General features: G+C 45.4%; 1 non-coding gene across 1 annotated transcript; it reads right to left on the bottom strand.

The window, feature by feature from the left end:
* Positions 1 to 22,954: 22,954 nt before the first annotated feature.
* On the bottom strand, positions 22,955 to 23,062 carry LOC121133072. The gene has a single exon (XR_005869817.1). It is a non-coding gene; the product is annotated as a U6 spliceosomal RNA (small nuclear RNA).
* Positions 23,063 to 27,849: the final 4,787 nt, after the last annotated feature.

Raw genomic sequence — 27,849 nt, 5'->3', positions numbered from 1 at the left:
AGGATCTCACACATAAACACACACACACACCCAGAGGATCACACACGCACACAGAAACACACACACACACACACACACCCAGAGGATCACACACGCACACAGGATCTCACACATAAACACAAATAAAAGACCCCTAGATATTGGGGTTCAAGCTTCAAGCTGAAGATCAGAAAAGCAAAGCAGCTGGCCACCAGCTCCCACCTCTACCTCAGGCTGACTGGGCTGATCCTGTCCCACCAGCTCTTACCAAACCTCAGACTGTACCCCCTCCTCAGTGTGGCAAGAGAATGAGTGCCTCTCTGAGGCCTTGCTTCTGTCTTATCTACTCCTCTAATGTTGGGATTAAAGGTGTGAGCTGTAATTCTCTTTTAGACTGATTCACTCTTGTGTAGATTTAGGTGGCCTTGGACTCACAGAGATCCGACTACCTCTTAATGCTGAGTCCTAGAAATAAAGGTGTGTACCACCACCTCCTAGCTTCTGGCTGCTGGGATTAAAGGTGTGTGCCTGGCTTCTATGGCTTGTGGCTGACTTTGCTTTCTGAATTCTCAGGCAAGCTTTAGTAAATCAAAATATATCACTACAACACACACAGGATCACACACACATACACACAGGGTCACACACATACACAGGATCACACATATACACAGGATCTCACACACAAACACACACACAGGATCACACATATACACAGGATCTCACACACAAACACACACACAGGATCACACATATACATAGGATCTCACACACAGGGTCACACACATATACACACAGGGTCACACACACACAGGATCACACATATACACAGGATCTCATATACACAGGATCTCACACACACAAACACACACACAGGATCACACATATACACAGGATCTCACACATAAACACACACACAGGGTCACACACAAACACAGACACAGGATCTCACACACACAGGATCTCACACACACAAGCACACACACAGGATCACACACAGAGAATCACACACACAAGATCACACACATGCTCGGGTAGGAAGGGAATAGTATGGAAATAAGCGAAGGCAGGGAGACAAGCCAGAACATGGGGGTGAATACAATCAAAGTCATATGTTAATATTCCATTACATATGATTAATACAATCAAAAGTCATATGTTAATATTCCATTACATATGATTAATACAATCAAAGTCATATGTTAATATTCCATTACATATGATTAATACAATCAAAGTCATATGTTAATATTCCATTACATATGATTAATACAATCAAAGTCATATGTTAATATTCCATTACATATGATTAATACAATCAAAGTCATATGTTAATATTCCATTACATATGATTAATACAATCAAAGTCATATGTTTAAGTATAAAAATGTTAATATTCCATTACATATGATTAATACAATCAAAGTCATATGTTCAAGTATAAAAATGTTAATATTCCATTACATGATTAATACAATCAAAGTCATACATTCAAGTATAAAAATGTTAATATTCCATTACATATGATTAATACATGGTAAGAAAATATTTAAAAACAAGATCAGTTAGTGGTGGCAAACACCTTTAGTCCCAGCACTCAGAAGGCAGAGGCAGGTGGATCTCTGTGAGTTTGAGGCAAGCCTGGTCTACAGAGTGAGTTCCAGGACAGCCAGGGCTACACAGGGAGACCCGGTCTCAAAAAGTTAAAAAAATTTTTTTATTTAAAAAGGGAAAGAGGCCGGGCGTTGGTGGCGCACGCCTTTAATCCCAGCACTCGGGAGGCAGAGGCAAGCGGATCTCTGTGAGTTCGAGACCAGCCTGGACTACCAAGTGAGTTCCAGGACAGCCTCCAAAGCCACAGAGAAACCCTGTCTCGAAAAACCAAAAAAAAAATAAAAATAAATAAAAATAAAAAAAAAAATAAAAAGGGAAAGAAAAACTAAAAAGAAAAAAGATAGTGTGTGATGGGGAAGTCCTGTATATATGTCAATAAAGCACTGTTAGCCAATAGGGAAGCAAGATAAGTGGGACTAGGAGTCTAGGAGTACTCTGGGAAGGAGAAACACGGGGAGTCACCATGTAGCAGCCATGGGGGTAAGAGAAATACTTAAGATTAACAATTATGGAGTAAATAAATACTTAAGCCAGAGCTAGCCAGTAAGAAAAAAGCAAGGCCAACAGCTTCATAATTAATACAGCGTCTTGTGTGTTATTTGGGGACTACAATGTGGCAGAGCACAGGCGACTGGTGGGGAAAAACTAAAGTGGCAGACAAGAAAAAAGCTTCTCATTACAAGTGTGTTGTTACAGTTACATGCCTGTAAATCCCAATACTCAGACAGAAAAATTGACTTGAATTCCAACTAGAGTAAAACCCTGTCTCAAAACAAAACAAAAAAGACCACAATAATAATAAGGGCCAGCAAGATGACATAGTGGACTGAAGCACTTGCCGCCTGATGACCTAAACTTCATTCCTGGGGCTCACATTATGGAAGAAGAGAACTTCTCATCTGAGTGGTTCTTGGACCTCTATACATGTGTCACACGTACCCACACGCACACACACACACACACACACACACACACACACACACACACATATAAAATAAATAAGCCGGGTGTGGTGACACATGCCATTGACCTAAGCACTTAAGGGGCAGAGGCAGGCAGATAGATCTCTATGAGTTCCAGGCCAAACAGGGTTACACAGTTGGGCGACGTCTCAAAACGTTTTTACAGTTAATTAAAATGGGATCTGGAGAGATGGCTCGGCAGTCATGAGTATTGACTGCTCTTCCAGAGAACCCAGGCTTGATTCCCAGCACCCACGTGGTCACTCACAAGCCACTGTAACTCCTGTGCCAGGGGCTTTGATGCTATCTTCTGCCTTCTGTGCTCATCAGAAACATACACGGAACACAGACATAAATGCAGGCAAAACACTCATACACTGAAGATAAAAAAAATCATAATAAGGCTGGGCAGTGGTGGCGCAGGCCTTTAATCCCAGCACTTGGGGGACAGAGGCAGGAGGATCTCAGTGAGTTCGAGGCCAGTCTGGTCTACAAGAGCGAATTCCAGGACAGCCTCCAAAGCCACAGAAACCCTGTCTTGAAAAACAAAAACAAAACAAAAAAACCAAAACCCCAAAACAAAACATAATAAACATTTTTAACTAATGATGATAAAATAATTGTTTTATATTCAGTATTGCAAAACAGTACAACAATCCTACGGTGAGGACAAGGACAGATGGCTTCTCTCATTCTACATGGAAGATGTAGGTTGAAAGACCAAGTGATTTGTGCGAGGTCACACAGCAGGAAATGGGAGAGAAGCTAGAAATCTGACATACATAAAACACCTGTGAGTTTTTATTCTTTCTGCCTAAACCTGTATAGCTTGGCCATCAATGCTAGCCAGACCATGTCTCAAAATGAAAAAGAGAGAGAGACAGAGAGACAGAGAAGAAAAGAGAGTTTTAAACTTGACTAAAGCTCCAAGTTACCAACAGTGAATGAATTCTTACGAGATTCCGCCTGGCTTCTGTATGACTTATTCTACAGTAAGTCACCATTTCCACACTAGATGGCGATAGAGTCCTTCCAGTGACGACGTCGTTGCTATTACTTTTTTGTCTTCTTCTTCTTCTTCTTCTTCTTCTTCTTCTTCTTCTTCTTCTTCTTCTTCTTCTTCTTCTTCTTCTTCTTCTTCTTCTTCTTCTTCTTCTTCTTCTTCTTCTTCTTCTTCTTCTTCTTCTTCTTCTTCTTCTTCTTCTTCTTCTTCTTCTTCTTCTTCTTCTTCTTCTTCTTCTTCTTCTTCTTCTTCTTCTTGCCAAACTGGATTTTTTTCCCACCAGCTAGAAGATCATCATGGAAGTGGTTTAAACACTGTGCACTGTAAGTCACTGTGGTAACTTCAGATAGAATAAAGGCCAAGTGCAGTAGCTCTCTACTTCAGTCCCAGCACTCAGGAGGCAGAGGCAGGGAGATCTCTGTGAGTTCCAGGCCCGCCTGTGACACGTAGTGAGACCCTGTCTTAAAAAAAAGAAAAGAAATGAAGGAATACAATACAATAATATAGCCAAGTGTGTGGGCTCACATGTGGTCTCGGCTACTCAGAAGGCTAAGGCTGGAGAATGCCTTAATCGCAGGTGATCAAGGCCATCCTAGCAATCCAACAGCATATGTCTTTAAAAATAAAAATACTAGGGACTGAGGAGATGGCTCAGAGGTTAAGAGCATTGACTGCTCTTCCAGAGGTCATGAGTTCCATACCCAACAACCACATGGTGGCTCACAACCATCTACAATGAGATTTGGTGCCCTCTTCTGACCTGCAGGCATGCACACATGCAGGCAGAACACTGCATACATAATAAATAAACCTTTAAAAAATAAAAATGCTGTATGTTTAACTTTTAAAAAGTTAAAAGCAGCTGGGCGTTGGTGGTGCACGCCTTTAATCCCAGCACTCAGGAGGCAGAGGCAGGTGGATCTCTGTGAGTTCGAGACCAGCCTGGACTACCAAGACAGTTCCAGGACAGCCTCCAAAGCCACAGGGAAACCCTGTCTCAAAAAACCAAAAAAAAAAAAAAGTTAAAAGCAACTGGGGCTGGCAGGACAGTTCATCAGATAAAGGCGATTGTCCCTATGCCTGATAATCTAAGTTCCACACCCGACTCCAAATGTTTTTAAAAATAAAAATATAATTTTAAAACAGCCAGGTTGTTATGACACGCATACTTAAGTTGTTTGCCCCCAACTACCTAATCAAGGTAAGTTTTTTAAATTTTCATATTAATTGATGATTAATTTATTTTTGTTTTTTCCAGACAGGGTTCCTCAGTATAGTCCTGGCTGTCCTGGAACTCACTCTGTAGACCAGGCTGGCCTGGAACTCACAGAGATCTGCCTGCCTCTGTCTCCTGAGCACTGGGCTTAAAGGCGTGCGACTGCACGGCCGTGTTTTGTTTTTTAAACAAGACAGAGATACCATGGAGAGACACCGTCGTAATATCAAAGCCACATAATGAGCAGGCAGAGCAAAGGCTTGGAGGAAAGTCAGTGTGATTCTGTGGTAAACACTTATTCTCCAAAATAGGGTCTTCTCCCTTGTCCTGGCCTGTATGCCAGACTGTAAGCACTGACTTCCGGGTGTCCACAGGTGGGTTGTGACAGCTTACCTGGGGCAGCTAAGGCAGGAGGACTCCGAGTTCAAGGTGTACTTGGACTACACAGTGAGGTCCTGCCTCAATAACATAAATACATGAATTTAATTCAACTTAGAATTAAATCAAATTTAACCAGGTCCACAAGCCGGGTGGTGGTGGCACACACCTTTCATCCCAGCACTCAGGAGGCAGAGGCAGGCAGATGTCTGTGAGTTCAAGGCCAGCATGGTTCACAGAGCTAGATCCAGGAAAGCTAGGGCTGTTACACAGAGAAACTCTGTCTTGAAGCCGCCACACCCCTAAAGAAAAAAAAAAAAACAGGACCACAAATGATTGCACTGTCCTCTGGCAAGGTGCATCACGTTCCTGGGTCCCAGTTTCTCATCTGTGAAATGAGGATAATATATAATAACACTGCAGATTAGTCATGGGGATTAGACCAGATAATAATCACAGGATGTCTGGTATACAGCAGGTGCTCTGTAAGTGTTTGTTCAGCCCTCTTGTCCTTCCTCATTTCCACAGCAGACACCTAAACACATGGGCTTGTATCTACAGATGCGTAAAGGGCATACAAGTGTACACACACAAATACATTGGCCAACAGTCTCTACCTAGTCCTCGACCTCAAGCACGTCATTTCTATGTATTCACTTACATAAAGCTACAACAGCCGGCAGTGGTGGCACACGCCTTTAATCCCAGCACCTGGGAGGCAGAGGCAGGAGAATTCTGTGAGTTCTAGGCTACAGAGCAAGATCCAGGATAGCCAGGGTACACACAGAAAAACCGTGTCTCAAAAACAAAACCAAAACAAAACAAAAAACATCGAAAAAACAAACAAATACAGAACTATGGTCGGTTAACTCAGCACAGGATTAAACTGACAAAACAAGAAATCAAATATGATGCCATCCTGAACTCACCGCCCCTTCTCCGAGGTAGATGTTATTATGACCTAGAGATCCTTTGTAAGCACAGAACTTGGCACTGTGCTTACCCATTCACCGTGAGTGAACCTACGACTTTTTTTTTTTTTTTTTTTTTTTTTGGTTTTTCGAGACAGGGTTTCTCTGTGGCTTTGGAGGCTGTCCTGGAACTCACTTTGTAGACCAGGCTGGCCTCGAACTCACAGAGATCCACCTGCCTCTGCCTCCCTAGTGCTGGGATTAAAGGCGTGTGCCACCAACGCCCGGCGAACCTACGACTTTGTAAAGGCTAGATAAACATTGTACCCCTGAGCTGTATCTCTAGCCCTCGGGTAATCCCATGTCTAGCCTGGCGAGTGGTTTGGAGCAACCATTAAGGAGGAAGAGGGCCGGGCGTTGGTGGCGCACGCCTTTAATCCTAGCACTCGGGAGGCAGAGGCAGGCGGATCTCCGTGAGTTCGAGGCCAGCCTAGTCTACAGAGCGAGTTCCAGGACAGCCTCCAAAGCCACAGAGAAACCCTGTCGAAAAACCAAAAAAAAAAAAAAAAAAGGAGGAAGAGGAAGTAGCAGCAGTGTTTCTGACACATTCACCCCATAAACATCCAGGGAGCACCCACTGTGTGCAGGGCAGGAGGGCAAGCACACAGTAAGACCCACATCACTGCCCTCTAGGTGTGTGGTCTAATGAAGGACTCCGGCCAGGAAGCAATTACACATCCCTTGGGATCCATGCTAACACATGAGGAACAGCCAACCCTTGCTCAGGGTCAGCAAAGACTTCCTGGAAAGAATGACATGCATTTGCTATCTATTCTGATATTTATTCTGGAATTGAGAGGGAGGAGGAAGACAGAGCATAGTGGCTCATGCCTGTGACCCCAGAGCCTGAGGCTAAGGCAATCGGATCATCTACAAGTTCCAGGTCAGCCTGGACCACAGAGTGAGACCCTGTCTTTAATAACAACAAGGGGCTGGTTGCCAGCACTTCAGAGGCAGAGGCAGGAGGATCTCTTGAGTTCGAGGCCAGTTTAGGCTGCAGAGCGAGTTCTAGGACAGGTTCCAAAGCTATACAGAGAAACCCTGCCTTGAGCCCCACCACCAAATTAAGGGGGAGTGGGTAAAATGGCTCAGTAGGTAAAGGCACTGTTTGCCAAGGTTGATAACCTGAGTTCTGCGCCCAGGTCCCACATGGTAGAAGGAAAGAATTGACCAAAGCTGTGTTTTCCTGTGAGCTCCATGAGTTCTCTGTAACACACACACACACACACACACACACACACACACACACACACACACAAATAAATGTAATTCAAAAACAACAAAAAGCCACAAAACACGACAACATAAAAGCATTTTGAGAGCATGGTGGCACACACCTTTAATCCCAGCACTCAGGCGGCAGAGACAGGAGGATCTCTGTGAGTTCGGGGCTAGCCTGGTCTACGGAGCGACTTCCAGGACAGCCTCCAAAACAATACAGAGAAACTTTGTCTCGAAAAGCAAGCGAACAAGAAATTGCTAGCAGAGAAATGGTGATTTGGAAATGAGGGTGCCACCCAGTTGGTAGGGTAGAAATTGCTAGCAGAGAAATGGTGATTTGGAAATGAGGATGCCACCCAGTTGGTAGGGTAGAAATTGCTAGCAGAGAAATGGTGATTTGGAAATGAGGATGCCACCCAGTTGGTAGGGTAGAAATTGCTAGCAGAGAAATGGTGATTTGGAAATGAGGATGCCACCCAGTTGGTAGAGTGCTTGCTTAGTATGTGCCTTGTAAACTGAATGCAATGGCAAACACCTCTAATTCCAGCACCTGGGAAGTAGAGCAGGACGATGAGATGCTCAAGGTGATCTTTAGCCACATACGTCAAGGCTAGCCTGGGCTACATTGGATCCTAACTCAAAAAATCAGACAATAGGAGGCGGGAGAGATGGCCAGGGGGCAAGAGCACTTCCTATGTAAACATGAGGCTCTGAGTCCAGATCCCAGCGCACAGGCAGCAAGGGAGGCGTGATCCTGAGCAGGCTTGTAATCCCAGTTCTGCAGGGAGAGAGCCAGGAAGTCAGATGGGGCTTGTCCCTAGCTGCCAGTCTCACTGAAAAACTTGAGGTTTACAGAGAGATCCCATCTCAAAGGAGTAATGGGGAACGTGATAGGGAAGGACATCTTCCCCCCCCATGACTTTCAGGGCCTACACACACACACACACACACACACACACACACACACGAGAGAGAGAGAGAGAGAGAGAGAGAGAGAGAGAGAGAGAGAGAGAGAGAGAGAAGGTGGTGAAAGACATCCCACTAAGAAGAACAGGACGGTGCAGGAACCATCCATCCAGAGACAAAAACGCATGGTACAGGGTCTTGGGTACCATTTACATTTGCAAAATGATGGTCATGGATATGATGGGTTGTTTTTTTTTTTTTTTTTGAGAGGGCCCAAGACAGGATTTTTCTGTGTAGCTTTGGAGCCTGTCCTGGAACTCACTCTGCAGACCAGGCTGGCCTCAAACTCACAGAGATCCGCCTGCCTCTGCCTCCCAGGTGCTGAATTAAAGGCATGCACCACATATACCACTACCAACCTGTTGGTGGGTGTTTTTTTATGTCCAGATTTAGTGAAATTTTTATTTACTTTATTTATTTTAATGGCTTGATTTTTTTTCTTTTAAAACTGCTCCATGTTTTCAGGGTTTTATGAGACTGTCCTCGAACTAATTCCAATCCTACTTGTCACAACTTCTCAATGCCAGAAATACAGGTGTGCAGAGCTAAGCCTGGCAAGCAAAAACAAAACAAAACAAAACCCCCAAACCTAGTGAATGAACTCCTCCATGTGTCACGACTCTGCTTTTGTGTAGTGCACGTCTAAGGACACCTGCACTCCGGGACAACCTGAGCCCCACACTAATCTCGGCAGCTGACACACCCAGACACACCTCTCAGGAATCTGGTGAGCCCAGCAACCATCCTGTCTAGATGGAAGTCCTAGTTGGAGTTGTCAAACGTCCTCACTACAACATGCTTTGGATTCCAGGGACCCCGATGAGAAAGTCACAGTCTTGGGTGGGGCTCGGATCAACCCTTCAGCCACCAAAGGCAATGGGTCAGAGGTTAGTCCGCGGAGCTCTGATGTTGCGCCTGTCCTGTGCCTGAGAGTTCTGGAGACATCTTCCCGGTCCTATCAGTACTTTGGGATTAGAGAGAGATGGCAAGATTGCTTTGTGCCTGAAGTATGGCCCCTAGAATTCTGGTCACACCAAAGGGCAGGATTTGACTTGTTCTGTTTAAATATTTGAATGCCCAGATTGTCAAAGATAGGAGGCTGCTGTGGAAGTGTTAGAAAGTCACTCTTAACTCTATGGAAGGTCCACGTGGTCACATGCCATCAGAACATGAGGTCCCAGGCCGTTCCTGGCACCCATTCCCTTCTTCACCCCCTAACACAAGACCTCCAGTTTCCTGATACAAAGCATCAACATGGCGGCCTTTTAAACACTAAACCGCTTCCTTCTCCGATGAAAACTTGATCGGTCAGCTTCCGATTCCTGCTGCCAGGCTTCCTCCGACTTTTTCACGCCCTTCTCCACCTGATGGACTCAGTCTGTGGAACTGAATACTAACGTAAACCCTTTCTTGAAACAAAAACAAAAGCCTATTGAAAAGCAAAACTGATACCCTGGTGTGGTGGCGGCACCCTCACACGCCACACAAAACAAAGAAACGAGTGGGGGACAGGACATACAAATAAAAGTAAAACTTGTGAAGACAGAAATTGCCAGCCCCAGCCCCTTGGGGACACTTGGGAGAAGCCTGGGAGCTGGGGACTCAGCCCTGACTCACTGTGACCAGGGCAAGGCCTCTGACCCCCACAGCTTTTGGGAAGGACTCAGTCACTGTGACCCTGCCTGCCTAGCCCAAGTTTGCTGACCTCATGGGTTCAGGTGGAGGCTAAGCTAGACAGTGACCTTTCACCTGCTTCCTGCCCACTCCTTCCCAAACAGATACTTGTCACACAGACTGGGGGCATTAGACTGGACTCTGCTATGCTCTAGGAGTCTTCACTAGCTTTGGGGACTCCATGGGTTGCATGTGGTTGTCCTTGGGGAAAGTGGAGCAGCTGTGTCCCTGAATTTTGAGACAACTGGAGAGTCTTCCAATCAAGGACAATATTTAAGGGAGCCCCGCAGTCTGCTTCCTGGCCCGAGAAGAAGGTGGTTTTTAGACCAGGTACCTCCAAGTAACCTGCAAATGACCTCCTCAGAGTCAAGTCACCTCTCTCTGCCCCACCCCAGGATTCTGCTTGCTGGGTGGTCCAACCCCTCCCTGCCTCCTCGCCTCTGGGGAGTAAAGAGGAGGTAACCAGTGACCAGCCATTCACAGCAGTTTCCTTCTGAGTCAGCCCTTCCAGGAAAGCACTACTCGGCAGGTGACACTGACCTTGGGGACCCACCTGTACACACACACACTGAGGTGCTAAGCAGTTCCAGAGGTCAAGGCACCCCAACTAGATCTAGGCAGGTTGGGGGCCTGCTGAGATCTCCTTGTTTCCTAGGCATCCTTTCCAAGAGAAGAAACTGCTTGTTGCCAGGCAGGGAATTCTTCCCAGTGGGGAGGCTGTAGCAGACACTGGGTGACACTGGGCAGGCTGTAGCAGACATGAGCATCCATTGACCATGTGCAGTGGGAGAAACAGGAGCATAGATTGTAATTAATGCCTGTCACAATGGACGACAAGCCTGCTTTGGGCATTTACAGGAGATGGCTTCCTTTTCTCAGAGGTCAACTTGCTCATTTGTAAAAATGTGTAATGATTAATACTGTGCCAATTTCTTGGATTATGACTTTGAAGATAAAAGTAGTAAAAATACTCTCTTTTAAATTTATTTTTTTATTTTATGAGTATGGGTATTCTGCCTGCATGTCTGTCTGTCTGTGTATAACTTGTCTGTCTGTCTGTCTGTCTGTCTGTCTGTCTGTCTGTCTGTCTGTCTATCATTTGTATATCTGTCTGTGTATCCCTTGTATGTCTGGGGCTTCCAGAGGATTGGCAAGGGTGTTGGATCCCCCGGAAAGGGAATTACAGATGATTGTGAGCACCATGAGGGTACTGGAAACTGAGTGTGCCTGTGTGTGCTCATTTGCACAAGTGAGAGTGCATGCCACCAGGTATGTGGTGGTCAGAGAACAGCTTTTGGGAGTCAGTTCTCTCTTTCTGGGGCCCATGGCTGGAAGTCAAGTGGCCAGACATGGTGATTAGTGCCTCAGTCACTGAGCCAGGCTCCCTTTTGGTTATCACTACTATTAATATTATAATCATTACATTTTATCCATTTACTGTGTGTGTGCGTGTATGGGCACAGATGTGCCACAGCACAGTTTTGGAGCTGTTCTCATTCTCTACTTTGGGAGTCCTGGGGATCAAACTCAGGTTGGTAGACACCTTTACCCACTGCCCCATCTCACCAACGACCTGTTGTTGGCTTGAAACAAGGTCTCACTATGTAGCCCAGGCTGCCTTCACATCCCCGGCAATCCTCCTGCCTCAGGCTCTGGAGTCACAGGATTGCACGGTGAGCCACCACCCACAGCTCCCAGGCATCAGTGTTCTGAATGACGCTCTCCCCGACACTGGGGTGGGAGCTGGCAACACCAGCAGCTAAAGGGAAGCGTACCACAGGAATTCAAGGAGTTATCTTGTGACAGACTGACTCACCACGCAGTCAGCATTTGCCCAGGATGGGTCAGGCACCATGTTCCACAAGACTTCACCACGTATGAGAACTAGGTAGAAGGTGACTGACCTAAGGGCCTCTAATGTCTCTCTCCCTGAAATTTCTCTATTTGAAAGACTTAGCGCTGACTTCCTGTCCTCAAACATCTCTTTTTTTTTTTTTTTTTGAAGAAATAGTTTAATTGGACTTGGGATTCCAGAGGGATAAGGGTCTATGATGGCAGAGCAGGAAGCTGAGAGATCACGTTTTCAAACCACAAGCATGAAGCTAAGAGCACAACCTGGAAATGGAGAGAGTCTTCCAATTCTCAAAGCCTACCTCCAGGAACATTTCACCACCAAGGCCAAAGGTCCCTAAACACTGCCACCAACCGGGGAACGAGTGCTCAAATGCATGAACCTATGGGGTGGCATCCTCATTCAAACCGCCAGACTTTCTTCCTGTCGGCTACTTCCTGCCCAACTTTCCTTCCATTTCTGTTTTTCTTGAATCTCTTATTTTTTAAAATAAGAATTACAAGCCTTTTCTTTTTTTTTTTGGCTCAAAATTAATTTTATTCTATTTTTCATTTGTATTTGCTTGTTTGTCTTTTTTATTTTGTCTTCAAACATCTCTTTTATTTTACTGAGACAGCATCTCACTATGTAGCCCAGTCTGGCATGGAACTCAGAGACATCCACCTGCCTCTGTCTCTTGAGTGCCGGAATTAAAGGCATTTGCCAGCTACCACACTGGCTTCAAACATCCCCTAAGGATGATACATTCTATATGAATCAAGGGTCTAAAAATATTCTTTTTCGCCGGGCGTTGGTGGCGCACGCCTTTGATCCAGCACTTGGGAGGCAGAGGCAGGCGGATCTCTGTGAGTTCGAGGCCAGCCTGATCTACAAAGTGAGTTCCAGGACAGCCTCCAAAACAATACAGAGAAACCCTGTCTCGAAAAACCAAATAGACAAACAAACAAATAAATAAAAATTAAAATTAGCTTGTATTTTATGTGTTTGGCTGTTTTGTCTGTATGTACGTCTGTGTATCATGCTCAAGATGCCCAAAGAGACCAGAAGACGGTGTCTGATGCCCTGGAACTGGAGTCATAGATGGGTATGAACCAGCACGTGGGTGCTGGGAACCGATGCCCGGTTCTCTGCAAGACCAGCAAGGGCTTTTCTGTTTTTAGGAAGGGTTTCATGAAGCTATGGATGAGCTTGACTTTCTGATCCACATATATACACACAAATAGCAAATAAATAACAAATGCAATTTTAAAAGATTAAAACAGCGAGGTTAGGAACGCTGGGGAAAGTAAGTAATGCTCACCGCTGGGTCTCAGACAGCCGAGATGACCAGACAAGAGGACTGAGCTCTGGAAAACGAACTGTCCACAGCCTGGGCAGCCTCTGCACGTTTCCACGAAGCCAATGGAGGGATACTGCGAGTCGCCGTGGTCTTTTCACAGCTTCCTCTAATGACTCTAGTTGTAGCAGACCCGAAGTGACTTAGAACTGCTGCTAAAAGAGCCTCCCTGAAGTGTGTGTGTGTGTGTGTGTGTGTGTGTGTGTGTGTCTGTGTGTCTGTGTCTGTGTGCATGCACCTACACATGTAACAGTACATGCCACAGTGTGTGAGCGGTCAGAGGACAACTTTCGGGAGTCGGTTCTCTCTTCCCGCTGTGTGGGTCCTGGGGATGGAATGCAGGTTGTCAGGCATGGTGAATATTGCCCTGTGGACAAGGACTTAAATAGGAGGTAACCAAGGAAAACCGCAGCTGTATCTTGGTAGTTGTGTCCTTTGAAGGTCAGAACGCCCCTTAATGCTAGACATCCTTGAAGCTTCAGCTAAGTTGTTCCCGCTATCAGAAACCAAGGCTTCAAGACATTCGCCACACGTGCTCAGTGAAGAGTCTGAATCCTTAAAAGACCTGATGTCATTATAGCATCACTTACACTGTGGGTTTGACATGAGTCCCTTTTTGTAGAGATCATGGGAGAAGATGTCCTAGAAGGAGAACTAGTCCATAATGATTTGGGACACCAAAAGGGTCACCTTACTCTATGACTTTGCCATTCATCTCATAAATATTCATAAAACTTCTTTAAAATCCATGACTATGGACCCCACTACCTGTGCCCCTACCGTCACCCCACACCTCTGGGCAGCCCACTTCAGTCTCTGTTTGGACTACCTGCTTTGCTCTCTAGGCTACTCCCCACCTGGGGGCAGCTCACTCCAATCTCCTGTGGAGTGTTGCTTTGTTAAATAAACTGCTCAAACTGTGTTTCTTGACCAAATTCATTCCTTTAAGAAGACTAGAACTCACCGGGCGTTGGTGGCGCACGCCTTTAATCCCAGCACTCGGGAGGCAGAGGCAGGCGGATCTCTGTGAGTTCAAGACCAGCCTGGACTACCAAGTGAGTTCCAGGACAGCCTCCAAAGCCACAGAGAAACCCTGTCTCGAAAAACCAAAAAAAAAAAAAAAAAAAAAAAGAAGACTAGAACTCTCCAGAATATTTGCCATGGTATAGCAGGATAAGCTGGAGCGTGGTAGAATATACCCAAATTGAACCCCTAGACTCCCATGTGCCCTAAAACACACACATGCACACACACACACACACACACATACACACAGACTAACCACACAAACACTAACCACACACACACACACACACACACTAACCACATATACACACACTAACCACACAAAAACTAACCACACACAGGCACACATAAAACACACACACACTAACCACACACACACACACTAACCACACACACACTAATCACACAAAAACTAACCACACACAGACACACATAAAACACACACACACTAACCACACATACACACACTAACCACACACACACACACACTAATCACACAAAAACTAACCACACACAGACACACATAAAACACACACACACACTAACCACACACATACACACACACTAACCACATATACACACACTAATCACACAAAAACTAACCACACACAGGCACACATAAAACACACACACACACACACTAACCACACATACACACACTAACCACACACACACACTAACCACACATACACACACTACACACACTAATCACACAAAAACTAACCACACACAGGCACACATAAAACACACACACACACTAACCACACATATACACACTAACCACACACACACACTAACCACACATACACACACTAATCACACAAAAACTAACCACACAGAGACACACATAAAACACACACACACACTAACCACACATATACACACTAACCACACACACACACTAACCACACATACACACACTAATCACACAAAAACTAACCACACATACACACACTAATCACACAAAACTAACCACACACAGACACACATAAACCACACACACACACACTAACCACACACACACACAACCACACAAAAACTAACCACACACACACTAACCACATACACACACACACACACACACACACGTGTAGGCACATACAGGCATCTTGCAAGAATAAGTAAGAAGGAAGAAATTTACAAAGATAATAAACACACGAGCAAAGGAATGCAGAGGATGAGGGCCAGAAAGACAGCCCAGTGAGTAAAGTCTCGCTGCGTAAGCATGAGGACCTGAGTTCTGACCCCCAGCACCACATAAAATCTGGCAGTGTGCACCTAAAGTCATGTCTGTGGGCTGTGCTGACACCTGAGGCCATGGCCTGTGCTGCCTTGAGTGCTGTGATGGTGTCCCGGTCTGTGCTATGGTAGAGGGCCACATTGGTGCCCATGGGCTATACTGCCTCTAGAGATCATGCTGCGGTCCACGGCACGTGCTGACTCTGGAGTCCACGCGGATGTTGAGGTCTGTGCTCTGGCTGACTGTAAAGAGCAAGGAAGCTACTTTTGCAGTGGCATCCATCGACTGCAGACGCATGTGTGAGAAAGGAACACAGAATAGGAGCCTTCTGTGGCAACCCCTACCCTCCACCCTATCCCACTCCCCAAAAAGTAACAGCCTAAACAGAAAGCCATCAATAAGAACTCCTAAAAATTGTGACAAGGATGCTGAAGTGTAGCTCCATGAAAGGATAGTCTTTCAGCCTAAATACACAGTGTGGGGGGGCTAGGCCCCACCCCAAGTGATGCCACGGACTTTGATGATTCCCCCATGAATCCCTGGGGAGTTGGATAGGGAGTGAGGGCCAGGGGAGAGGAGGTTGGTGGGAGGCTTGGGAGGATGGGAGGAAGAGGGAACTGGGATTGATATGTAAAATAAGATGGTTTCTAATTTAAATAAAAAGTGAATAAACAAGCCGGGCATTGGTGGCACCTTTAATCACAGCACTTGGAGGCAGAGGCTGGTGGATCTCTGTGAATTCGAGGCCAGCTTGGTCTACAGAGTGAGTTCCAGGACTCCAAAACAATACAGAGAAACCCTGTCTCGAAAAACCAAAAAAAAGCCGGGCGTTGGTGGCGCACGCCTTTAATCCCAGCACTTGGGAGGCAGAGGCAGGCGGATCTCTGTGAGTTCGAGACCAGCCTGGACTACCGAGTGAGTTCCAGGACAGCCTCCAAAGCCACAGAGAAACCCTGTCTCGAAAAACCAAAAAAAAAAAAAAAAAAAAAAAGCAAAAAAACAAGTGGGGGAGTGGGAGTTTGGTTGCTTAGGGTTATAGTTTAGGCCATTCTCTGATTGATAGATGTTGGGGAAGTCCTGTGTATATGTCAATAAAGCACTGCTGGCCAATAGGAATCTAGATAGGTGGGGCTAGGAATCCAGGAGGACTCTGGGAAGGAGAAACACAGGAGAGTTCGAGATGTAACGCCATGGGGTAGGAGCTCGGAACTATTCTCCGGTAAGAGACATACTTAGATTAACAATTATGGGGTAATTACTTAAGTCAGAGCTAGCCAGTAAGAAACAAGCAAGGCCAACAGCTTCATAACTAATATAGCCTCCTGTGTGTTTATTTGGGACTGATGCGGCTCTAGAACCAGGCTGGCGGAAAGGCTCCTCTCAAGGAAAAAGCTTCCTTTTACAGATAGATCTGATAATACAAGAATTGTTCTACTTCATATGTCCCTTCCTATAATGCACCTGATTTTGATCATCATGGGGTTCTCCCTAACAGTTCAGTTGAGGACACAGTTTGGTCTATCTGCACCTGCATCCAGAACAGCTCATGTGCGGTGAGCCTTTCCACTCTTCACATAGCCTACGTGGGGAGGAGGAAAGCACTCTTTGTTCATTGGAAGCTGTATGTGAAGCCTGTTGATGTGCCAGGCTCTGAGGGGGAGAGGTGCATTGTTTGTAGAGGGATGTGTGTGGATGGAGGTTTCTGTCCTGCCTGCTCCCACAGTCGCTTAGTTCCAAATAAACACACAGAGGCCAATGGCTTAGGCTTCTTACTGGCTAGCTCTCTCGGAATTACTAACCCATTATTATTAATCCGTGTATCTCCACATGGCCTTGCCTTACCAGAGAATGCCCCGATGCTCTACCTCCCTGGTGGCTACATGGTGTCTCTCCCTTGTCTTTTCCCTTCCTCTTGTTCCGAATTCCCACCTAGCTAAATTCTGCTGTCCATTGGCCAAAACAGCTTTATTCATCAGTAAATAAGAGCGACATATATTTGCAACATACAGAAAGACATCCCACATCAGATGTATGTGAACAGTAGGTGCAGGTAAAGGAACCAGAGCCAGTAAGTTCATCACTAGAAGACTGGCGGAAAGCACCACCCAAAGCAAGCAGAACCTGAGGTTGCTAAACTGTGTCTGGTGCTTGCCTGCCACAGGGAGACCGAGACTGGATGATGCTCTCAAGTTCAAGACCAGACTGAGCTACATAGCGAGTTTAGGACCAGTCTATATAACAAGACTGTATCTGGGGTGGGGGAGCGGGGTGGAGCTGATGAGACCGTTCAGCAGTTAGGGACACAAGCTGTTCTTCCAGAGGATTCGGGTTCAGTTCCCAGCACCTGTAACTCAAACTCTAGTCAAAATGATGCCCTTTACTGACCTCTGTGGGCACAACACTCACCTGCACAACACCCCTGACCCCACCTACCTCCCCACCACACACACACACACACACACACACACACACACACACACACACACACGCACACACTAAAATTAAAGGGGCACCAGGTGGTGCTGGCACACGCCTTTAATCCCAGCACTCGGGAGGCAGAGGCAGGCAGATCTATGTGAGTTCGAGACCAGCCTGGTCCACAAGAGCTAGTTCCAGGACAGCCTCCAAAGCCACAGAGAAACCCTGCTTCGAAAAACAAAACAAACAAACAAAAGAAAATTAAAGGGGCAAGCATAGTGGTGCACGCCTTTAATTCCAACACTCAAGAGACAGAGTGAAGAGAATCTTTGTGAGCTTGAGGCCAGCCTGATCTGTAAAGCAAACTCCAGGATAGCTAGGACTGTAGAGAGAGACCTTGTCTCAAAAACATTAATTAATTTAATTAAATAGACTGAGGAAATGGCTCAGCAATTAAAAGTATGGCTGTTATTCCAGAATACATTCAGTTCCCAGTACCCATGTGATGATTCACAACTGTCTGTAACCCAGGGGATCTGATACCCTCTTTTGGCCTCCTTGGAAACCATGCACTCATCAGGTGCACTGGCATAAATGCAGGCAAAACCCCCGTACATATAAAATAATTAAGTTTAAAATAAATTGTTATGGAATATTATTTTAAGAAGTGTTACATTTGTTTATGCTATGGAATATTTGTTTAATGATGCAAAGATGTGTTGCATTCTTTTATGTTGCATTTGTTTAATTCTGTAAAACTTTGTTGTTTTGATTGTCTAAAGCACCTGATTGGTCTAATAAAGAGCTGAATGACCAATAGCAAGGAAGGAAAAATGATAGGAGGGGCTGCCAGACAGAGAGAATAAATAGGAGGAGAAATCTGGGAAGAGAGATCTAGGTCTCCAGGGGCCAACCAGCCAGCTACACAGCAAGCCACGGAGTAAGAAGTAAAGAAAGGTATATAGGATAAAAAGTAAAATCCCAGAGGCAAAAGGAAGACTGGATAATTTAAGAAAAACTGGCTAGAAATAAACCAAGCTAAGGTTGGGCATTCATAAGAAAGAATAAGACTCCGTGTGAATTATTTGAGAGCTGGGTGGCAGGCCGTTGGAAAAGATCCAAAAGAGCAAAGAGTAATCAAACAAGTAAACAAAACAATAAATAAAATGAAACAAAGATGCAGCTATATAGTTACTTTGTGGTTTAGCACATGCTGTGAAATAATCCTTCTGTACGCTGTGAAAATGTGTTGCTCTCATTGCTAACAAAAGCTGATTGGCCGATAGCTAGGCAGGATTTTCAGGGCAGAGAGAATGTTGGGAAGAAGAAGAGCAGAGTCTGAGGAGACTCAAGGCCACAAGGAAGAAGCAACATGGAAATTTCATAGAACAGGTAAATGAGCCTTGGGGCAGCACATAGATGAACAGAAATGGGTTAACTGAAGTTGTAAGAACTGGCTGGAGACAAGCCTAAGCTAACATCTGAACATTTATAATTAAAATAAGTTTCTATATGATCATTTGAGAACTGGCTGTTGGGAAAGAAAAGTCCACCTACAAGTAAGGTTTTCAAAATACTAGACATAAAGTTGCCACACAGACCAGGAATCCTACTTCTACTTATAGCAGGAAAGACAAACCAGAAGCCTGGGAGTAGATGAATTTACCAGGCCAGAATTGAAACAAAGGTTTGGGTTTTGTTTGTTATTATTTGTTGTGGTTTTTTATTTTTATTTTTTTGCATTTGGACAAAGTTCAAGGGGCTGGAGGGACGACTCAGAGATTAAGAGCACTGGTTGCTCTTCCAGAGGACACAGGTTCAATTTCCAGTACTCACAAGTTGCTCACAAACACCCACATTCTAGTTTCAGGAGGCCAAAGGCCCTATTTTAAATTCCAAGGGCACCAAGCACCCACTTGGTGCATGTACTCACAAACAGGCAAGACATTCATACACATAAAATAAAATAATGTAAAACAAGTTAGAGTCCAAGGGGAAAGCTCACTGTCATTCGGCAGTGCACTTTATAACACCAATTGAGGCTGGCTATTTTGCCAGGCAGTGGTGGCACACACCTTTAATCCCAGCACTTGGGAGGCAGAGGCAGGCAGATCTCTGTGATTTTGAGGCCAGCCTGGTCTACAGTGATTGGTCATTTGAGGTGAGGTACCAGGGACTATTAGGAGTTTGGTTCAAATTGTTCATAGAAAGCACTGAAAATCAGCCTCAAAATAGTTAGGGTCTAACTGCTAAATAGTGGGGTTTTTGCTTTCTATGTTTGTTCCTTTTATTTCCAGCCCTTTTTATTTACCCAAAAGAAATGAAAACCTGCACACAATATTCATGTCAGCTTCTTTCAACATAACCAAAGAGTAAAAACAGATAACAAGCCAGGTGTTGGTGGCACACGCCTTTAATCCCAGCACTCAGGAGGCAGAGGCAGGTGGATCTCTGTGAGTTTGAGACCAAGCCTGGTCTACCGAGCGAGTTCCAGGACAGGCTCCAAAACAATACAGAGAAACCTTGTCTCAAAAAACCAAAAATCAAACAAACAAACAAAAAACAGATAACATAAATGTCCATCTATTGGGAAATAGAAATCAAAATGAAAACATCTATACAACACAATATCATTTGAACATCAAAATGAAGCCTAAGGGTTGTGCAGTGAGACCTTGTCTTGAGAATAAAAGCTCAGGTTTAGGCACCTTCAGCCAGACAAAGCAGGACCAGAGGGTAAGCATGGTGGAGGAGAATTGACTCCTACAGGTTGCCTTCTGATCTCCACAAGATTCTGTGACACACTATTCTCTCTCTTCCTCCCTCCCTGCCCCTTTACACACACAATCTTAAAAAATAAAAACATAAAAGTAACCAGTATTGCATGCCTGTTCTCACAGTAATATAGAGGCAGAAACAAGAAACCTAGAGTTTCCTGCCAACCTGGTATATAAAATCTTGTCTCAAAAACAAAAGGTCGCCAGGCGTTGGTGGCGCACGCCTTTAATCCCAGCACTCGGGAGGCAGAGGCAGGCGGATCTCTGTGAGTTCGAGGCCAGCCTGGTCTACAGAGCGAGTTCCAGGACAGCCTCCAAAGCCACAGAGAAACCCTGTCTCGAAAAACCAAAAAACAAAACAAACAAACAAAAAAAAACAAAAGGTCAGGTGGCAGCGGCTCAGACCTTTAATCCCAGCACTCGGGAGGCAGCAGCAGGCACATCTCTGTGAGTCTGAGGCCAGTTGGTGTTACGGAATGGTTCTTCCCTCCAGCCTGGTCCCACAGCTGCGTTGCCCCCAAAATGAACACACAGACACTATATTAATTATGAAACTATTGGCCGATGACTAGGGCTTCTTATCGGCCAGGTCTGTCTTAATTATTAACCCATTTCTATTAATCTATGTATTTCCACATGGTCTTATCTTACGGGAGAATGCCTCACTTGCTTCCTCTCTTCCCCAAGCTCACATGATGAATCCTCTCTGCCTACACTTCCCAGAATCCTCCACATCTCCTAGACCCACATAACTTGTTGCCCTATTGGCCACAGTGTTTTATTCATCCCCATCAAGTTGGTCTACAGAATGAGGTCCAGGACAGACAAAGCTACACAGAAAAACTCTATCTTAAAAAAACAAAAACAAATAGGGAGTGGTCATACTTTTCCTTTTATCCCAGAACACTGGAGGAGAAGCAGGCAGATCTCTGTGAGTTTCAGGCAGCCTGAGAGTTCCAGAACAGCCAGAGCTACATTGTGAGACCCTATCTTCAAAACAAAACACAACAAAACAAAAATCCTGTCTCTAAATGAACAATCAAAGATTGTAGACACACAAAAAGAGACCTCGGCCATAGTGGCACAGAGCTGTAACCCCACTACTCAAGAAGTCAAGAAAGGGATAATTACCTAGCATTCAAAGTCAGTCTGGGCTACATGAAACCCTGCCTCAAACAAAATCTCAGCACTTGGGCTTCAGAGGCAGTATATAATGCAGCAAATTCTAGCCTGGTGTCTTAGTTTGCCTTCTGTTGCTGTGATGAACAGCAGGAGACAGGGTTTACGAAACCATCATGAAGGGAAGTCAGGGCAGGAACTAAATGCAAAAATAGTAGAGACTATGGAGAAATGCTGCTCCTCTGCCTGCTTCCTTAATCCACACAGCACCACCTGCCGAGGGGCAGCACAACCCGCAGGGCACTGGAACCTCCCACATCAGCCTTCAGTCAAGAAAATGACCAGCAGTCCATCTGATGGTAAGCACTTCTTCACGAAGCATGTTTTCAATTGATGTTCCTCTTACCAGCTGATGGTAGCTGGTGACAAGCTGACCAAAAAGCCTAACCAGCTCTCCAGGGCTACAAAGCAAGACTCTGGTTTTGTTGTTGTTTATTCGTTTATTTGTAAACAACAACAAAACAGGGCTGGAGAGATGTCCCAGGAGTTAAGAGCACTTGCTGCTCTTGCGGACACCTGGGGTAAGTTCACAAGCATCATGTCTCCTCTTCCAAGGAATCTGACACCCTCTTCGGATCTCGGTGGGCACGAGACAGGCTTGTGATGCATACAAAAGCATGCAAACAAAACACTCATGCACATAAAAAGAAATAAGTAAGTGCAATAAATAAAATAGTAAAACAATTTTAAAAACTCATCCAAACAGCGACATCGTCTCAACCGATCTTTCCACAGGAATTTTTTTTTATTTTATTTTCCAGTTTAAATTTAGATAAGAAACGAGGTTGCTTCACAAGTCAGTTCCAGGTCCCTCTCCCATTCCCTCCCCTCCTCCCGTGCCCTCCCCCCAAACCCCCCATCCCCTCATTCCCCCAGGGAGGGTGAGGCCCTCCATGGGGGTGTCCATAGTCTGTCATTTCATACAGGGCAGGGCCTAGACCCTTCCCCAAGAGTTCAGGGTGAGAGTACACCTCACATTGTTGGATAGGAGTCCAAAGTCCGTGTGTATACTTGGTATGGGTACTGATCTGCTGCCCAAGGCTCAATAGATTCCCTAGGCCTCCTCACTGACACCCAGATTCAGGGGGTCTTGATCAGTCCCATGCTGGATTCCCAGGCTGATGCCTGGGATTCAAGAGTTAAAAAATATGGAACGCTTCACGAATTTGCGTGTCATCCTTGCGCAGGGGCCATGCTAATCTTCTCTGTATCGTTCCAATTTTAGTATATGTGCTGCCGGAAGCGAGCACTCCACAGGAATTTTTATTTTTATTTATTTATCTGTTTGTTTACTTTGGTTTTTCAAGAAAGAGTTTATCTGTGTGTAGCTCTGGCTGTCCTGGCACTCCCTTTGTAGACCAAGCTGGCCTCCAACTTACTGAGATCCGCCTGCCTCTGCCTCCCAAGTGCTGGGACTAAAGGTATGCACACCACCACTGCCCAGCTCCACAGGAATTTTTAAAAGATAATTGTGTGCATCTGAGCATGTGAGTGTTTGTAAATGCCCCCTTCCTTTCCTAGGATGTATCAGGATTGCCGCAAGTGGTTTCTTTTGCACTGGAGATACAAAAAGAAATCAAAATAGATTTCCTGCCGGGATGGGAAGTGCATGGCTGAGGGACAGTAATGATTGCAAAGGTTATTACTGAGATTTAATTTAGACAATAAATGCACCCCTTAGGAAAGCAGTGTGTAGTTTCAGGGTCATATGGCGTGTTTAACTTTTGGAGAAACTAGCAAACATTTTCCCAAAGTAATTGCATCATTTGCATTCCACTACAAGTCGGACTCCAACTTCCCAACATCCTTGTCCACACTTTTTCGAGTTGCTTCTGGGTCTGAAGGTCAGAAGTGCCTTTAATTCTTGTGCTGTTTTGCCTGTGATATGTGTGGGAGCTCACTTACATGCTGTGTGATGTCCATCAGCATTAGGGAACTGACCTTATGTACACAATAAAGATCACCAAGGCTACCTTCAATTTTTTTTTATTCTACTATTTTTAAAAGATGTACTTTAGTCGGGCGGTGGTGGTGCACACCTTAATCCCAGCACTCAAGAGGCAGATCTCTGTGAGTTCGAGGCCAGCCTGGTCTACAGAGTGAGTTCCAGGACAGCCAGGACTGTTACACAGAAAAAAAAAAAAAGAATCAGAATATGGGGGCCGGGGATGTGGCTTAGAGGTAAAGTGATTGCCTAGGACTGGGAAAAATGAAATAAACAAAGTGGAAAAAATTCCAAATATGGATCCATGGGTGAGGGCTAAGTAAAATAATTAAAGGAGTTTTTGTGGAAACAGGAAACTTGACCCTGGAGGACCCAGAAGCGTGGCCTGTCCTGAGTGACTCCTTGAGTAATGCTGAAACAGTTTCCTTTGTGGGGTTCTGTTTCCTCTGGTCCTTTGGACTAGAGCTTGAGGTCCCTTCAGCCTTCCCAGAGAAGCCTCAGCCCCTAAAAGACCCTAGAGGATGTCACATGGTGATCATCAATGTCACCTGTTCCTCCAACTCAGTCTTCTTACTTTTTCTCTCTTGACACCTTTGTACCCAAAACGTTTGTTTTTGTTTTTGTTTTTGTTTTTCAAGACAGGGTTTCTTTGTGGCTTTGGAGGCTGTCCTGGAACTCACTTGGTAGTCCAGGCTGGTCTCGAACTCACAGAGATCCGCCTGCCTCTGCCTCCCAAGTGCTGGGATTAAAGGCTTGCGCCACCAACGCCTGGCTCCCAAAACATTTTTACAAGACTGCAGATATACAAGTGCATAAGCTGCATCTCTAGCCTGTACCCTACCACCACTAACAGGGTCTTATGTAGCCCAGGCTGGCCCCTGACTGGATTTGTAGGTGGAGTTGTTCTTGAGTTCTGATTCTCCAGTCTCTAGCCCCGAAGTGCTGGGATTATAGACGATTGCTACACAGCCAGCCCTGTGATTTTAAGATTTCCATGGTTGGGGCTGGAGAGACGTCTCAGCGGGTAAGAGTAGTTCTCTCTCGCAGAGAATTGGGTTTGGATTCCAGCACCAACATGGTGACTCACAGCCATCCTCAACTCCATTTCCAGGGAATCCATGCCCTCTTCTGACCCCATCAGCACCAGGCATACCCACAGGACATATTCACTCACATAAAATGCAATCAATGACTTCTTTGTCACTGATTTAGAGTGATTTTAGGATAGTCTTCCTTTGAGCCTCTTCTGCTCTTCAGAGTTCTTTCTCACCTTTCCTTAAAACAATCTGCATTTGCTCTGTTCAAAGCAAATGCATAAAATGACTTTAGAGTTGGGCATGGTGGCACACACCTGTAATTCCAGCTTGAAAGGCTGAGGTGGGATTGTTGGAAGTTTGAGGCCAGCTGGAGCTACACCAAAAAAACCATATATATAATCTTGGCCAGATGTAGTGGTGCATACCTCTAATCCCAGACCCCCAGATGCAGAGGCAGGAGGATCTTTGTGAGTTTTGTGAGTCTAAGGCCAGCCTGGTCCACCCAGCAAGTTCCAAGCCAGCCAGGACTTCACAGAGAGACCTCGTCTTTAGAGGATACTCTCTCAGCCTAGATACATGGGGGAGGGATAGGCCCTCCGCCAAAAGATATGACAGACTTTGATGATCCCCCATGGAAGGCCTCATCCTCCCTGGGATGTGGGTGGGAGGGGTGAGATGGGGTGGGGGGGGTGGGGGGTATAGGAGGGTGGGAGGGAGGGAGAGGGAACTGGGATTGATATGTAAAATAAGATTGTTTCTGAATTTAAAAAAAAGAAGAAAGAAAAGAAAATATTAAACCAGGGAGTGATGGTGGATACCTTTAATCCCCCACACTCAGGAGGCAGAGGCGGTCAAATCTCTAAAGCCAACCTGGTCTAGAGAATGAGTTTCAGGACAGCAAATAAAAAGAAAGAAAAAGAAAAAAAGGAAAATCTTAAAACAAAACAGTCATTTCTATGGTGACACTGTCATCCTCATTAAGAGAAACTGAGTTTCAGGAAGGGAGGGTCACCTAGTCAGAAATATGGGGCTGAGCATCACCCAGGCCAGGCTGCCTGGAAACCCCTACTTTCAACAACGCACTGATGCACTGAGAAATTCAGTACTACTAACTAATGGCTATCTTCTTGTACGGATGGTGATGGCAGCAGGCAGTAAACGTTGGTGATTCACACCTTTGCAGTCCCCTAACTAGTTGCCCTAGTTCTGATTTCTGATTCTACAGCTCCGCAGCACCCCCCCCCCAACTGCTGGTCTGCTGTCATCTATTGAATTCCCAAGTAGACTTCTGGATACAAGAAAAACCAAACAAAAGCTGAGCAATCAGCACTTGCCTGGCAGACTGACTTCTCATTGGAATAAATGGCAGTTAACAAGTGTGTGTGTGTGTGGCGGGTGGGGTGGGGGAGGGTGGGGGCTGGGGTGGGGGCTGTCTAAAGACATGGCTCAGTTCTTAAGAGCACTTGCTGGTCTTTGAGAGGATCCAGGACCCAGATTTGGATCCTAGCACCCAACTGGTGGCTCATAACCACCCATAACTCTAGTCTCAGATGATCTGACATCTTTTTCTGACCTTCAAGGGCACTAGACATGGACATGGTGTACATACACACACAGAGGCAAAACAGTCATAAATAAATAATAAATAAAATCCAAACATTTAAAGTAATGTGTCAGTTTTGCATGTCTTACTAACTCTAAATGAGTCATAACAATATGCAACAGTTTTTTAAAAGTATTTTATTTTGTAGAAGTGAATCGTGTATCAATTTAAATGATAAGACACTTAGGGGTAATGATATTATCAAGCCTCTAGAATTGTAAGCAACTGGGAAGATGGAAGGAAGCAGAATCCTACAGGGCATCTAGTTCAGTCTCCAAGTGTCTCCCCAGGTGGAAGGAAGCAGAATCCTACAGGGCATCTAGTTCAGTCTCCAAGTGTCTCCCCAGGTGGAGTGATCCAGTGTGACAAAGCTTCTGCCATCATGGTTGTAACCAACATTGGTCACCAGGTGGCTCTGGCAGGAATCCTAAACTATATAGGATAAAGTCATTAAGATTGTCAAATGTGTTAGGCCAGCCATCAATGCCAAGACTCTTTCATTTGCTTGTTTGTTTGAGATGGGATCTTCCTGTGTAGGGCAGGCTGATTTTGGACTTGAGATCCTCCTGCCTCAACCTCTGTAATGCTAGGATTACAGCAAGTGTCACCATGCCCTTGTTTGGATTTTGTTTTTAGAGAATCAGTTCAGGAGGTGGGGTCATTCAAAGACTACCCAGTGGAAAAGGCGGATCTTAGGGAAAGGACTAGGAAGGAAACAAAAGTAAATAAAGATAGGAGAGAAATGTAAGGGAGGGATGGGTCCCTTCCCAGCACTTCATTAAGTCAGGCACAGTAGAACACACTGCGATCCCACCATGTAAGGGCTGGAGGCAGGAGGGTCAGAAACTCAGGGCTATCCTGAGATACAAAGTGAGTTTACTCAGTCTAAACAAAAATCCACCCCCTCAAAAGAAATATAAGTAAAAGACTAGGACACGGGGTGAACATGATAGCAATGTCTGTACGCCCAATAACTGGGGTGTAGGAGCAAGAGAACAGAGACTCAAGGCCAGCCTATGATAAAAAAAAAAGTTTAGGTGAAATGTGGGGAAGTGAGACCGAAATTAATGCCCCCCCCATTTCTCCTCTCATATCCCAAACTTCTCCTCTGAAATAGCTAGCTTTCTGTGCTCCCCCAGTCCTGTGCCAAGAGAGCTCAAGTGAAGCACCGGGTTCAGCCTGTTTTGGATGAGGAGGAGGCCAGGGGAGGGACAGTCACAGGTCCCCACTTGGGGAATAAGAGAGAAAAATGGGGACGCTCACACAGGGGATCTCCCTGCTTTGAAAGCAGCAGTGTGCTTTCAAAATGTCCTCCTGGGGGACAAAATCCATGACACTGGGGAGAGATAGAACCAGGGAAGTGGCCGGGCATTGGTGGGGCATGCCTTTAATCCCAGCACTCGGGAGGCAGAGGCAGGTGGACCTCTGTGAGTTCGAGGCCAGCCTGGTCTA

This window comes from Mesocricetus auratus, unplaced genomic scaffold, assembly GCF_017639785.1.
Source record: "Mesocricetus auratus isolate SY011 unplaced genomic scaffold, BCM_Maur_2.0 Super-Scaffold_100019, whole genome shotgun sequence".
NCBI lineage: Eukaryota > Metazoa > Chordata > Mammalia > Rodentia > Cricetidae > Mesocricetus > Mesocricetus auratus.
Note: the sequence above shows the minus strand (reverse complement) of the source record. Positions and strands in the feature narration are given on the sequence as shown.